Source organism: Ceratotherium simum, chromosome 18 (assembly GCF_057802395.1).
Source record: "Ceratotherium simum simum isolate JZ-2026a chromosome 18, ASM5780239v1, whole genome shotgun sequence".
Taxonomy (NCBI): domain Eukaryota; kingdom Metazoa; phylum Chordata; class Mammalia; order Perissodactyla; family Rhinocerotidae; genus Ceratotherium; species Ceratotherium simum.
The window spans coordinates 1,091,745-1,097,659 of NC_141917.1; positions in this window are offsets into that span (position 1 = coordinate 1,091,745).

Consider the following 5,915-nt stretch of genomic DNA (forward strand, 5'->3'; position numbering starts at 1 on the left):
GGCATCTGGAGGCTGACAGAGGGGGAGACTCCTGCGGGAGCTGGGAAGAGAAGGCCACAGCCAAGGGGCAGGCAGGGCCCCACGGAAGCAGCACTAGGAAGCACTGGCGGGTCGAGGTGTGGCCCACCAGCATGTGGCTGGGGAAGGGTGGAGCCAACAAGAGGACTGTGTGTGTGTCCCATGGCCTCTGGGAGAGTGAGACCCAACGAAAGCGAGGATGTTCTCTGGGGATCTGGGGCAAGAATGAACATGTGGGCTGAGGGCAAGAAGGCCCTGCTAGGGTGTGCCAGCGGGATCCCCTGGCTGGAGGCAGGTCAGGGGAACCTGGGGAGTGACCAACGTCATATCACGGGGGTCACGGCCTGGCGGGAGGGACCAGTGTCCTATCATGGGGTTCACCGCCTGGCGGGAGTGACCAGTGTCCTATCACGGGGGTCAGGGCCTGGCGGGAGTGACCAGTGTCCTAACGCCGGGGTCACGGCCTGGCGGGAGTGACCAATGTCCTAACGCGGGTGTCACGGTCTGGCGGGAGTGACCAGTGTCCTAACGTGGGGGTCACGGCCTGGCAGGAGTGACCAATGTCCTAAAGCGGGTGTCACGGTCTGGCGGGAGTGACCAGTGTCCTAACGCGGGGGTCACGGCCTGGCGGGAGTGACCAGTGTCCTATCTTGGGGGTCACGGTCCGGCAGGAGTGACTGGCTGCCCAACCATGTGGATCATGGTTGGGGCACTGGCCTTTATTCCAAGCACAGTGATAAACCATGGAGGTCTCCTCTGGGCCATGGCCTGAGCTGACCAGTGTCTAGAAGAACCCCTTTGGCCACGGAGTGGACAAGAGACTCTCAGGGACCAAAGGCAGGGAGCCACTCAGGACTCCGGTGGCAAGTCGTTCTCAGAAGAGGCGCTTGGGTTGAGCGGTGGTGGTCAGACCGCAGGGCTGCAGTCTGGACACTTAGGGAGCTTGCAGCGGAGCTGATTGGGCAGGTGAAGGTTTGAGAGAGGCAGGACGGGTGGTGCTGAGCCAGTGGGCATGAGGGGCACCTGCAGGCACGGGCCCTGGCGAGGGGCTGGGTGAACCCAGGGCCGTGCTCCCCTGGGGCTGGGGAGGTGCCCGGTGAAGGAGAACTTGAGAGGGGATGGGAGCTGTGAGCCCACAGCAGCCGGCCCATGCAGGACGATGGGGTCGAGCAAAAAAGCATCCATGCAGACACGGCCATTTTCCCACATAGCTTTTATTGGTGATGACCCACGCAGAGGCTGACTATGGAGACTGACAGACAGACAACAGTGGTTTTCTACAGGGAGCACTCAATGCTCCTCGAGAGGAAAGGGCAGACCCGAGTCCTCTTGGCCACAACTGCAAACAACTCTGGTCAGCAAGCTAAAGCTTCCCCTGAGTGGCCAGTTCCAGGGGCCCCGGGCCGAGGTCCACTGGCAGGGACAGGTGAGCAGGCTCCGCACGAGTCTTTCCCGGGAGCACGCGCAGCGTGACCTCCACGTGGCGGGCATGGAGCCGAGCCCCACGCACGTTCAACAGCGCGCCACTTCCAATTACCGACGGCCACTTTTCCCTTGGGGACAGATGCCAGCACACTGGGGACAGCAGCCCCTGGCCAACGGTCTTCACTTGGTATTGCTAACATTCTCGTCCACAAAACCCAGAACATCAGCAAACAGATTTTCAGAAACCAACCCTGCATTATGAGAATTAGTTTTGATTCACAGGTAAATATGATTTTAAAAAGCCATTCCCTAACACAGAAAGTGTTGTTATTGATGTGACGTGTGCCTGAGAGAAATAAAATTCCGGTGGGATCTTCTTCCCCAGGTCACAGCTCCAGGCCGCACCAGCGGGTCTTCAGGCTGCCTGCCTCGGGGGCTCTGCGTGGTCAGGGCCCACCGGGTGGGGATGCTGTCCTCCTCATAAGGAGCTCGCTTTCTCCTGCGGCCAGGGGTTCCACGGCGAGGTGACCACGAGCTGACCGGGACCCCGGGAACCAGGAGAGGCCACAGCACCCACGCTTCCACGGAGCTTTGCCTGTCTCAGCTACAGGGAAATAAGCAGCCCCCCCCCACTCACACCAGGACCCACCCTTGGCGGGCGGCGCACAGACCGCGCGTGTCACGTGGAGATGCGTGGCCCACTTTCTCATCTTTCACACGGTTTCTTCCATTTCATCTCCTGCACAATTAGACAAAATATGATACTTGGCTTTTTTAATACGAGTAAAATAAATGATCTAGGGAGCTATGCGAGTGCCGGGACTCTCAGCAGAGCACGTCTATGATTATCGTATTTCTCCCCAGCACACGAGGGCTGCCAGACCTGGCTCCCAGGCAGCCTCTGGGTGAGGTGAGTGGGAAGGGGGTGGCTCTACACAAATAGGATACGACTTGGATGCTTTCTACCTGTGGGCATGGGCACAGATCTACGTTAAGTTATCACACGACACAGGACGGACACACGTCCTCTCTCCGCAGCTCGAGAAGGTGTAAACAGTCAGAAGGCGAAGCCTTGTGTCTCCCGTGGAGCAAAAGTCAGAGCAGAAGCAGCCCTCCTTTCTCTTGAAACTAGAGTTTCCTTCTTGGTCTGCGTCTTTCCCACGGTGGGACGGCTGCCCTGTGGGTCGTCCTTCTCTACTCCCCTCTACACCACGAGCCAGTGGTGGAACTGAAATGAAACGGGGATTATTCAGAAAAGAGGAGCTACTGGGATGAAGGTGGCTCCTGGGCCAACGACCGGTTTATAGCCGTAGACGCCTCAGCAGAGCAGATGGCTGTGGACACACAGCCGGTAAGCTCATGGGCGCTGGCCCAGCCCTGCTCCCGGGGCACCTCGGATGAGGCCCATCTTACCCTTGTGTCAATGAGTCATTGCTGACGGGGACGTCAGATGGCACAACTGCAGCCAGTGTGACATCAGCTTCCGGGAAGACAAACAGTGGACACCACAAACCTGGGGCTGGCCGCAGATGGCACTCCTGCCAGCTGGCATGTGATCTGCAGTGCTCCCTGGGGCCTCAGATTCCTGCAGTTCTGTCTTGCTTCATGTGACCCCAAGCGGGCGTGGGAGCAGCCTTGCATACCGCTCAGGACAGATGAGATCGACAGAAGGGCTATTTACTCTTCCAGCAAATGTCATCCCTGTTATTATGCAGCTGTTAGTGCAGCCTACTCTTTTTTTTTTTTTTTAATTTCTTTTTTTTTTTTTATAATTTTATTTATTTATTTATTTTTCCCCCAAAGCCCCAGTAGATAGTTGTATGTCATAGTTGCACATTCTTCTAGTTGCTGTACGTGGGATGCGGCCTCAGCATGGCCGGAGAAGCAGCGCGTCTGTGCGCGCCCGGGATCCGAACCCGGGCCGCCTAGTGCAGCCTACTCTTGAGCACAAGCCGTTCGATCACACTAAATGGCAAGAACCGTGTTTTTTAAACATTTCAAAACAAGAGCCTGCAGGGCTGGCTTCTGACACAGCCACACGGGGGACGGGAAGATGCTAAACTTGTGCTGGTCACAGCCCTCCAGGGCGACCTGTGGGGACGTCTCCAGCCCTGCTCAGGGCACACCCACACCACCGACCGGGTCTCCAGTGCAGGCTGAGCCGGGCGTGGTGTGGTGTGTGGTGAAGGGAGCCAGTGGGCAGGGCTGACCAGGGGAAAAGTCGATCAACTGAGACTGACCCAGGCTGACACAAATGTTAGAATTAGCAGATAAAGACATTAACATGGTGATTATAACTGTACTCTCTATGTTTAAACAGTTAAGTAGAGGCATGAAAGATATAAAAAGACCCAAATTGAGTTTCTAGAGAAGAAAACTGCGATGTGTGAGATGATAAAAATGCTGGTGGGATTAGCAGCAGATTAAACATTGCAGGGGAAAAAAATGAGTGAGCAACAACAAAAAGCAACAGAAAACATACAAAATAAAACACACAGAGGAAAGAGAATTGAAGTGGCCTAATATATGTGTAATTGCAGCCCTTGAAGGGGGTAGGCCAGAAAAAATGTTGAAGGAATGATAGCCAAAAAAGTTCCTAATTTGATGAAAACTATAAATCCACAGTTCCAAAGGCTCAATGAAATCTGGGACTAGGAAGCACGGAGAGAAGGATGATGTGCTGTAATGTACGCAGTGCAAAAAACAAACCCAAGAGTCAATCAGCATGATGCCCTTTTCATAAAGTTAAAAACAACTGAAACTGAACTATTTACATTTTAGGAATGTAGAAATATCTATAGATGCAGAAAACCATGTAGTAAAAAGGACAAAGGAAAGATCCAACCAGATAAAGGTTGCTTACTTCAGGTACGGACGGGAGGGGGCAGACAGGGAGGTGGATGTGAGGTACTATCAATGTGCAGTTTCTATGTGGTGGTTCACAGGGTTTATTTTGTTATGTAGATAAACCACTAAGAAGCAGCCATATGTGGACTGATGACAAACGTATGTTGCACAGCTGTGCACCTGAGACATAAAATTAAAAAAAAACACATCTGAAAGAGTTTGAGACCTGGAGGACCCAGGGCAAGCCTCACACACCACAGCCCCAGAGGGAAACAGAGGGAGGCAAGAAACAAGATTAGAAGGTGTGGCTGCAAAGTTCCCAAAACTGACAACAGCTATGGATCCACAGACCCCAGACCCACATGGTCACAAGCCTAATCTAGTGGACAGAAAAACTGTGTATCAACAGTGGAGGATACACACCCATCCAAAGTTGATCAGATACTCAGTACACTTCACAGAATATGTAGCATAGATGTCTGAGCACAAGGCATTATTTAGAAATTAATAACAAAAAGATGAATTAAACGTCCTCATATATCTGGGAATTTAAAAGTAGACTTCTAAGCAACTCACAGGTTGAAGAGGTCACAAGGAAAACTAAAATATGCTTACGCTAAATGATAAGGAAAATATTATGTTAAGAGTTGTGGAATGCAACCAACAGGGTATTTTGAGGGAAATTCATAGCCTTGAATGCTTATATTAGAAAAGAAGAAAGGTTGAAAATTAATGGCCCAAGGTCTAAATTAAGAAATTAGCAAAAGTATGAGTAACCCAAGGAAAGTAGGAGGAAGAAATAATAAAGATAGGAGCTGAGGTGGACGAGGCAGAGACTAGAGTGCCTGCAGCAAGTCCTTCAATCTGCATAACAGGAAGTTCTCTGTCCCAATACGCCTCCTCACCCACCCCTGCCTAAAACTGTGCCCCTCGGACGGTTTTTAAGCCAACTTGTCCGAGTCCTGGAAGGGTTAGGCAGTCCAGCATTCTTGGCTGACATTAGTGCTGACTGGCCCCTCGCTGGGGTGAGGCCATCTCACTGGGTGATGGAAGAGGGAGCACCTGCCCAGGTCACCTCCCACCACTGACCAGCTGTGTGACTGTGGGGCGTTCCTTAGCCTCTCTGTGCATGAGGGGTCCCCTCTTGGTAGAGAGAGTGACAAGATTCCTCCTAGAGTTGTGGGAGTTGAGATGGGTCACGTTCTTACTCTGTGTTCTCAACAACATCAGGACTACTTTCCACATGCTCTGTAGTGCGTAGTAAACACGCTTGAAACTCACACTCAGATGGCTCCCAGGTGTAAAGCGAAGGGGAAGAGTAAATCCTGCCGCAGGCCTGGTGTGACGCCCACTCTCTCCCCTGAAACCCACCCCCAACTCCCTGCCCCACCAGACAGTTCGCAGCAGCCTGAGTGACCCTCTCAAGTGCCATCAGATCCAACAGGCAGGTGGCTTAGCCAAGGGCGGCCGGGGGAGCTGTCCAGGTGCTGAAGTGCCTTGCCTGGAGGGCAGGACCCTCCCTTCTCGCAGTGTCTGCTCAGAAGCCACCTCCTCCCAGGGCCCCATCCCAGGTCATGCCTCCCCTCTCTGCTTTCTCTTTTTCCCCAGCATCCATCTCAGCCTGA